Below are 10,036 nucleotides of genomic sequence, written 5' to 3'. Positions count from 1 at the left end.
TTGTCAGTAAGGTAAGATAAACACTGACAGAAACATAGTTTAGACAAGAGCTGCTAGCAAATAAAAATGCTCTGCAAGCTAATATGAATAATATGAAAGATGAGAATGCTTTAAGCACCTATGTAGTGGTCAGAGAAAGTAACTTGAGGGAAGATTTATGTTTGACTTCAAAGCGTTGACCTTGTCCTTTCATTTAGCCAAAATCTCTCTCTCTAAGCCTTCAAGGTTAGGCAGGTAGGGAGAGTTGGCACCACACAGCATGTTTGTATAGCTTTCAGCAGCAATTTGTACTGTTCTCTTGGCTATGAGATTCAAAATAGATTTATTGTAATGTCAGACCTATCACTTCATCCTGATTTGGGCTGCCAAATAGCACTGATCTGTGTGCTATCCCTCTGGTAAATATATCCTCTGCTCATCCTGAACACTCATGCTGCCCTTCAGCCCTCAGTCAGAAGCCCACGTTCATCTGTGTGAGATGACCATTGGGAGGTACAGCACAGACCTAATTATCTTCTCTTCCATAGGTAGGAAAAAAAAAAAATTGCTAAAGAAGAGGCTGGCGCAGAGGTGGAAGATGGGGAAGGATCAGGTGCAACTTCTAGGGTAATATATTAGTCAGTGTTGTTACCTCTAATATTGGTAAGTAATAGGGATCGCGGTAGGGAGCCCCTCACGATGTAATGAGGCAAAGCACGGGTTCTTTAATTAAGGAGAACAGCAGCGACGGGGCCGGGGCCGCCGCTGTCCGTGGTGCTGGAGGCGCCTCCCCGCCCCGGGGCCCGCCGCGATCGTCCCGTTCCTTCCCTCCGAGGGAAGGCGCGAACAGCGGGAAGGGCTTCGCACCTCGTGTGTGCCATCGGCATCGTGAGTGCTCAGGGCTGCTTGAGAGAAAAGTGGAAGCCACCTGAGGGGCTTTACAGAAAAATAAATGATTCTTCCTCAGGCGCATTTTTGCATTGCAGGTCTAAAAAAGCTATCTTAACTTTCTTCAGGTGTGCTGGAAAAGTGCCTTAACCCTTTCCACAGATATTTGACATATTGTTTCTTGTATGCCTGTCAGCTACAATTTTAGAAAGTGAAAGTTAAGAAATAAACTCAGATGAGATCCCCAGCCAGCCAAGTTAGACTTGCCTGTATTATCACATACAGGAAGAAGGTAAAACAAATACCTCACCTGCAGGAAAAGCCATGATGAGAGAGTTCACACCCTTCTAGCCCTGGGGCAATCCAACCATGAGATGGAAAGCCACAGGCTTTGCAGGTTTCACTGCTATCAAGATTAATTATTTCTAAATTGATGACTCACCAAAAGCTTCTCATGCTTTTAGACATGGCAAATTGGATGACTGCGGTGGATTCCTGTCCTCCACAATTTGCTTTAAGGTACAGATAAAATGGTATGTGGCTTCTCACTGCAGCCAAACAGCAGTGCTGCTAGTAGTAATGAGAACTGGCCGATCAGTTCACCTCTAAAGACCAAAGAAAAGATCAAGAAGAAAACTCAAGGTGTAAATACAGCCTTCAAAGCAAGGTAAATTAAAAAAGAGAGAGAGAAAGAAAAGAGTTCAAGAGTTCCTGTCCAGGAACAGAAAGCAAGGAGCTTTGAACAATAATGAAGGGAAGGGGAGTTTCTGCTCCCAGTCAGCTGGACTGGGACATTTTGGAGCTAGGCATGTTGTGGTTTGACATTAGACTAGCTTACTTGGCAATGGGTAATATAAAGCTCCAAAGAGACATTGAGAGATGATGGAAACAGTTCAAACATCTTTGTGATCAACTCAAAAAGAAAGCTGAAATAGCATCCTGAAGAGGTATGATCTTTACTTAGCAGATTCTTGCATCGATTCCCTCAATAAATGCTGAATTACACAAGGGAAGATCAATCTTTTAAAAATCATAATTCTGCAATGAAATGATAAAGAGAGGGCATGGTTATCATCATAAGAAGCTAGAAGGGCAGCCAGAGCTGCTACTGAAACGTGGGGGAGTGCTGAGTCACTCTACATTAAGTGCTGCCATAGTAACTGTTTACCAGCTGGTTGGGAATGAGGAGAGAAACCTGAAATAAAAATCAGACAAGTTGCAGCTTGAAATATATTGCTTACCTTTGTAAAAGATTTAACAGAATGGAACATTTTCTAAGTTTGGTGATTTTTTTTATATTAGTGTTACTTGGGGCAAACAGATTACACTGGGCTATGGAGTAGACACATAAAAGTATTCAAGCAAGAAATAAGAAACTGCTATTTCTTCTCTGCTAGACTAATGTTATTGCACCTAATTGTGAGAACAAGTAGGAGCCACTTTGGATTTGTTTATTCACAGGGATATGGTGTAGCGCATATTCTCTATAACCCAGCCCAGGCTGTGAAGGAGCACAGAGTAGAGGATTCTTCTGGCAGTAACAGGTTTGGGGGTGAATTGGAAAACTTAACATAGTTTAGAGAGGGGTATAAGCTTAGATTCCTTGGCCAGTTTTTTCTGATGTTGTCCTCTGCTCTGGCTATTGGGAAGATCACTGTTGGCCTGTGGCTGTGGCTTGAATTTCTTGGTGGCTGAAGGTACGTCCTCTGCAGGAGAGACAGCTCTGTGATGTAGTAGCAATTTGGGGCACTTCTGTGACTCATAAGATTCTGGGTGCTTTCTTACTGTGGAAAATTTCAGCATCATCATGACAGGTGTCTGTCACCGTGACACCTCCAAAGACAAAATCTCCACTGCTGTCATCCCAGATGAGGGACACTAAGTGAGAGCACTTAATTCAGTGAGAGCACTTAAACTGGCTGCTGTTGGGGTGTGAACAACTTCAGAAAATGGAGTAGCTGGGCCTTTTGATAACCAATTGGGCCAAGTTTGCCTCGGGCTGTAGTGTACAGAGAAGCAGAAAGCTATCAAAGGTTTTAAAGTCAAGAATTAGAAAAAGGTTCATGAGAACTTCACAGAGAGGCAGGAAGTTTGTGGTGAAACACAGGAAGCCACTTGTCTGTTTTTTAATCTGCATAGAGCTTGGAGGAGCTGCTGCAGGAGCTGATGAAGTCCGGAAAGCTCTTCTTTGCAGAGCATAGGCAGGCACCTCGTGACTCCCCAAAGCAAGGATGTGGAGGTCCAGGTGGTATTTGTTGTGTCAGTGATCTTCACTCCTCCTATGTTAGATGGAGGAAAGGTGTTTTCAGGACTCATTGTGCAACTGTATGCGCAAATCTGTTTGCTATAAACCTGTTTAGTGGAGTTCTGGGAGCTGGAACACTTCAATCAATTTCTACTTGTCCCTCAGCTTCCCTAAGGAAGTATTATTTGAAAAGGTCCATCTCCTGAAAGACAAAGAGATCCCATATCACTAGGACAACTTAATTTGTCCCATCAATGAGCTTCAGTATTGTCATTTCTAGCTAACAGAGGTTTTCAGGAGCCCAGAAGCAGGGCTCAGCAAATGACAGTGGTGGTTCAGGGAGAAGTCTGGGATTGCTTAGACACAGGGACAGTAGGATCTGGGTAGCCTGCAGAAGACGAGACATGCTAAGAGCCTTCCAACACAAAATTTGCTGCAGGGAGGAAGGTAAAAAGTGGGGTAGAAACTGTTCTTCCTTATGAAGAAAGAGAAGGTTATAGGAATAGGCTAGATAAAAGCTTGTTAAGTAAAATAGATTGCACAGTATTTAATCTATAATCTATTTTAGTCTAAAGTGAAATAGATGGCAGTAGATACAATTTTGCCAAGTCCTACTTTATAGCTGTTTTATTTGATTTTACGACACCAGGTGTAGCTGAAGTCACAATTGCTGCGGAGGCATTTACTGGGAGAACTGTAGTCTGCGGAACCAGATGCAGTTGTCTTTGGTTCCCAGCTCACTTGTTAGCATGCTTGATGATGGTTTTCTGCTTTGAGACAATGGATCTTGGAAGCCCAATAGCCCTTGCGTAAAATGGATGTGACAATTTTCTAACAGCTTTCAGGAGTGGGCAGTGATGACACTAACACAGGTGACATCAGTTTTAGTCAGCTGCTGGTCCTCTGTATACAGGAATTTGTTAAAGTCCTTTTCATAGTGAATCAGAAGGAAACCACATTGTGAAAAAGATGTTGGCCGTGAAATGGAAATTCTTCATTTACATCAACTTCATTCTCACCTTTAAGAAAACGAAAAGCCTATATCTTCAAAGGAAATGCATGCCCTGGACAGCTGTAATCATACCTGAACTAGTGCTAATTCCTGGTACAGGCAGGGAAATTTTTTTTTGTGTATCTTGGTCCATGCTCACGAAGAGTTAAATAGCTGCATATCACAGTTGGGCCAAGCAGTTGTGCCTGCTTTGCAGATCTGCCATGTTAGTCACTCAAAAGGCTGGGAAAAAAGACACAGTGTGTCTTCCGCCTCTTGCCACTCCTGTCCTGTTTACCCCACTGGCACTGGGATTGCCAGAGGGATAGAAGATGTCTCGCCACTGGTGCAGCCCTTTTAAAGGCTTTTTCTGCAAAGCCCTTCTTGTACCATGGAGCTTGGAGATTAATTTTTCTACAACCAGCTTGTTCAGGGAAAGATGGAATCGCTAAGAACGCGAATCTGCTATTCCCCCTCATGTATTTAGTATCACACACAGTTTGTCTCCTTTTTAAGTAGCCATTAACTCTATTTTAAGATGTTAAAATATCTAGAAGCAATGCCAATCTGTTTCACAGGTGCTGCTGATGAAGCTGTAGGTGTTTCAGCGTCTCTGATGGTCAGGGTTTTTAGGACCGCTCCTGTGCGGGTCACCGTCCAGTGACAATTTCATCGGCCAAAGGCGACGATAACAGCCGTTACGGAGTCAAGTTTCTCCCCTTCCTTCCCCTCCCCGCTCCCCGCTGCCGCTCCTGGCCGTGCGGCGGGGGAAGGGATGCTCTCCACCCTGTCTGACGATCCCCCGCACGCCAACCAGCAGCGTCCTCCCTTTTACGAGGGAGCTGGAGGGCTCGGCAGGATGGGGAGAGGAGGAGGGTTGCTCAAAATGCCGCCCCGTGCCGGGGGAACGCGCGGTGCCCGGCGGGCCGGGCCGCCCCGGTGCGCAGTGGGCGCGCAGTGAGCGCGCAGGGAGCGCGCCGCAGTGCGCGGCTGCAGGGAGCGGGCCGCGCCGCAGGGATGCTCGCCCCGCTCCTGGGCTCCGCGGGCTCCGGCTGGCTGCTGCTGGGTGAGTGCTTCCCCAAAACCGCCGCGGCCTTTGGGATTTGCCTCCCAACACCCCACCCCGCTCCGCTCGGCGTTTCCCGGCTCCCGTCCCCGCAGCGTGCGGGGGACCCGCTCCCCGCCGGCGGCAGGGAATTGCCGGCCCCGACCCCTCTGAAATGACCTCTGAGCGCAGCCCTCCGCTCTGGGGCCGCTACCCGGCCCCCCTCGCCTCCCCTGCTCCGGAGTAAGGGTATTTTCAAGCGCTTTGAAGGGAAAAGGCAGGCGGGAGCACGCACTTAATAGCAAAGATGGAAATGTGATGTTCTGCTGCATGCGTGCGACTGGAAAGCCGGCACAATGAGACGTTATTGCAGCGCGATGGAGCAAGCTCAGCTGAATGCATTACATAATTGCTCTTGGATCATCTTGCTGGTTTATTCAGTTGGTCCATCTTTGACAGATTTGTAAGGGCGCTTTTTTTGTAGTGGATGTGTGAAACAGGGCAGCGCGCTTGGATGTGTGTGCGTGCTTGTGCGTTATAGCTGTTGGGCAGGGGGTGACCGTGACTGCCATTGTTTCGTGGGCAGGCGGTAATGATTCAAAGTGTGTCTGGACTAGAAAATTGTTGCAATTCCTGAAACAGGAGGTTCTCTGTAAGGTAGTTAAAGGTTCAGCTTGAAATGATCTGCTGCACTGAGTCAAAAACGAGTCCTTTGAATGTGTGAAGTGTCTTTGCTAAGGAAAGCTAACATTCAATGTCTGTGCTGTTTCCCCCTTTATCTGTCAAACAGCTTTCCTCTAGGCAAGCAGACTTGCAGTGGGAAGAAGTACAAAGGGGAAAATGATTTTAAAACAGCATCTTTGCATCATTAGGTAAATATTCTTTGGGGGGATGCCAAGAATGGAAAACATCATAATTATTTATGTTCCTATCTACTTGCTATTTTTTATTATGAAAAGGGATATTTCACACTGAAAAAAAAATGGGAACCTAATATAGTGATATAAGATAGTGATGGCCTGAATTTTGCCTCTGAAAATATCCCGGTGGCTCCCATTAAAGTCAGTGAGCTTACAGCTGCTTATATCAGCAGCTTGAATCAGCTGCTTTTGAACTGTAGCAAAACTCATGCAGTGCAAATATGGCCCAGAGGGAATTACATGGGTGAATCAGAAAGCAGGACTTGGCTTGGAGGCTGCAGGTAAGTGTTGTTACAGTATTTGGGGCCCCGAGGCCCCAGGGACCGCTCTAAGCTACGTTACTGGATGCACCAGGCTTGTTTATGACAACGGGCAGAGAACTGGGCCCGTGGGGAACGGGTCTCCTGTGCGAGCTCCTGCTCTCAGGCCTCCACGTCCACCCTGCGGTATTGATCCCTGTGCATCCCACCTCGGTGTTTACTCTGCTGCGTCCAAATGCGTCTCCTTTGGGCGTCCAGCTGTCCCAAAGTGTGTGTGCCTTCAGGTGCGGCTCTGACTCATGGCCTCCCTTAATACCGTGCTCATTTTATTTTAGTGTGGACATGACTTTAGCCTAACATTTTAACCTACAGAATAGGTGCCCTTGGAAGACAGATGTGCTGTTATTGCCATTTGTGGTGGCAGTCTCAGCAGCAGCTGAGATGTACATCAACACAGGTCATCTACAAGAGATGGGTCCCACTGGGGAGGTGAGGGCCCTGCCTGACCCGGCAGCGTGGCACTTGCTCAGCCGTGTGCCTGCCGTTGCTGCTCTCACACATGGTCTGCGTTTTCTGGTGGCTCCATCCCATTAGGCACTGCTCCGTGCTGCAAAGGAGTCACGGTGGCTGTGCTGATGTACTGCACAAGGGGCTCCTTGGCCATTACGGCCCAGTGCAGCACTCTTGTTTACTTTAAATGAATTTCTGGCATCGTTGCAAGGGTTTTGACTAGTTGAGAACAGGTCTGCAATGCTCACCTCAATGAAATAATGGTAGAAGTGAGAGAAAGACAAAGCTAATTATTTCCTAATGTGCAGACTTGGATGGTCTGATGGATGCCGAGAGTGGTATAGTAAAATAAACCAAACCTACCTAACAAATTCCCCCAGGGATTGCACATTGGGCTGGTTTGGTTGAAGCAGTACGAGGTTACAGTTTACCCATTGCTCCTCTCCCCTTGAGTAAGAGTAGGAAATCCCAGAGACTCCTCTGCCCTTCTCTTCCCCCCTCATTTCATGTGACTGCAACCCTGAGCCGCTCGCCTGCCCTGTCAGTCCTGTCTTACAGCGAGGAAGAGGAGGGTTTGCTCTCCTGACTCCTGGCAGCTGCTGGAGGCCGCAGCAGGTGCCTGTGCCCATGCGTGGAGGCACAAGAAGGGAATTCTGCCATCACGGTGTCCCTTCTCCCTGCCGGCACCAGCGCCTCTCCAAATATTTCTCAGTGCATGTTTGCAAAGGAAGCAGGAGGTTCATCTGGTGTTGCAACAGACTTCTACAGTCCCCCTTCTGAACGCGGCTCTTGCACAGTGACACAGGAGTCCTTGATGATGCCCTGAAATTCAGGTCTCTGGATAAGAAATATTTCCTGCTGTGCTTTGTGTATGAAACGGAGCAGATGCCCAAGGCTGCTCAGCCCAGCCCATGGAGTACTGGCTGCTGCACAAGAGGCAAAGCCTGTGTTATTTGATGAGGTATATTTAGTTGCTTTTATTCTCCATCCCTCTATTACTGCTCCATTTGAACAGTTACTAGATACCATCAAAAGGAAAGAGCAAATGTATTCGGATTTCCCTGCTTGCTTGCAGGCAAAGACAGCACATAGCAATTTTTCTCTGCTGCTCTGGACTAATCTAGACATTTATTTGATTCTTGTCTCTACACTACTATGGATATTACAAATATATTCAAGTAATGAAAAGAGGAGAAAAGCTTTGAAGACAGATGGTAAACTGAATTAACCAAATACCCACAGAAATACGAAAGCTGACTTGGGAGCAAGCCAGGAACAAAGAAATACAGCATTACATCAGTAAGAGTATAATTGCCGTTGTTTTGACGTCACCAAACGCTGCAGAGCACCACAGGGTTTAAACTTTTCCTTGTTATTACATTTCGGAGAGCTCATTGAGAGAAATACCAGCATCTTCCTTCTTTATCACTGCGGAGTTGCAACCAGCACCTGAATAACTTGTAGCTAACTAGAGGCGACTCTGGGTGAGGCTGAAGAAGCAATGGTAGGTAATGTGACACGGGCATTTACCTCTTGAGAGATGCACAGGCATCAAGGATAGCTCTTTTCCTGTGGCTTTTTTCTTGGCTTTGCTAGATTATTTCTTCATACAGACCCAAACAAAATGATTGACTTAATCAGCCTCTTTCTGGTCAGAGATGAACAGGAAAGAAGAACATCTATTAATACAGTTTTTTATTTTTAAGTGCTCTGCATGTGTTCTTTGGTGATAGATCAATATGAGTAATGAGTTTCTTCCATCACTGCTATTTATGTCTCTTGTGCTACCGTGCAAAGCCAAAGCCCTGCAGGTCCCTGGCACCGGGGTCCCATCTGTCCCTGCAGGGCTGCGGGTGCCAGGAGCATGGGCAGCTCTGAGGAGGGCCACCGGCAGTGCTCCGTTCCTGCAGCTCTCTGGCCTTGTCTCCTCTGGAGAAGGCACCGGTGTCCAAACTGCTTCGGCCTCTCTCTTCCTCTCCCTCTGAATGGGAGGGCTTACAGAGCTTGTGAACCCAGGTACCCTCTTACCCTGGAAACTAGTCAAATGCAGTGAAGTGAGATGTACCAGAGAGCTCGTGGCTTTAAAATATGGATAAATATGCTTGAAATATATCTGTAAAATCCATGAAACCCCAGTGTGAGCCCTCGCGCTTCTTTCTGCGCTTTCCTGTAGTTCGCTGTGAGCCACGCCTGGCCCTCCAGGGGCTCCTCTTCCCAGACGTGCTGATTCAGAGCCTTTGCAAATCCTTTTTCGGAGACTCCGTGGAACTTAGCGTTGATACCATACAGCATGATATGAGTAAATATTTTGCTGAACTCGGATAGATTACCATAGTGTGCTATCAGTGCTTATTGATGACAAGTCATTTACTGTGTCAAATCCTCTTTCCACTGTAAACATTGTCACGGAGCCTTCAAGGTGACCTGCGGCCGGAGGGGAGGCAGGCAAGGCCGAGGGAGGGAAGGGGCCAGAGGCTTTGCCTGATTCTCCTTCTTCCTTGTGCCCTCTATATAGATAAAATCATAAATATTTTACCATTCTACTGGAGACTGCGCTATGGAAAACTTGGTGGCTGGTGATGAGAAAGGATAAGATCACTAAGATGAGCAGGGGTTTTTTAGCCAGGAAGTGTTTCAAAGCCGCAGAGATAGTTCAGCCCCTGGGCCATCCCACAGGGCCCGGGAGCTGGTCCCCACGCTCCCTGCTACAGCCATGCTTCGCCCACTCTTTACTCACTGCTTGGGCTTTTGCAAGCAGCGATGTAGGTACAATGTGTAGCAGATACTTTGGAAAAGTATGGGTAAAAATGTGGCCCCTGGTCAGCGTGGGCTGAGTTCACGGCAGGCTTTGGCAAGACCCTGCAGTGATTCTCCCACAAACCCCAAGTATTGCGCTTGCTGTCCCAGAAGCTCCCGTTAGCCACCCTAGGTGCTTTTCTGTCTTCTGTGCTGTGTGGTATACCACTCTCAAAGATAAATCCAACCACCTTGTCCAAGTCATTTTCTTTTGCGCCACAGGAAGACAGTGTCACTTGTCAAAAAAAAAAAAAGGTATCTTTCAGTGGAAATCACCATCTTGTTAGGAAACCCCCAATTAAGGGAGGAAAAGTTTTTTATATTTAGACCTGTGTGCTATGGTGTTGCAAGACTGTAGCTCACATTTCCATTTCCTCAAGCATGTGGCTGCTGTGGTGTAGA

The sequence above is a fragment of the Platalea leucorodia genome (genome assembly GCF_965183815.1).
Source record: "Platalea leucorodia genome assembly, chromosome: 11".
NCBI classification, from domain to species: domain Eukaryota; kingdom Metazoa; phylum Chordata; class Aves; order Pelecaniformes; family Threskiornithidae; genus Platalea; species Platalea leucorodia.
Note: the sequence above shows the minus strand (reverse complement) of the source record.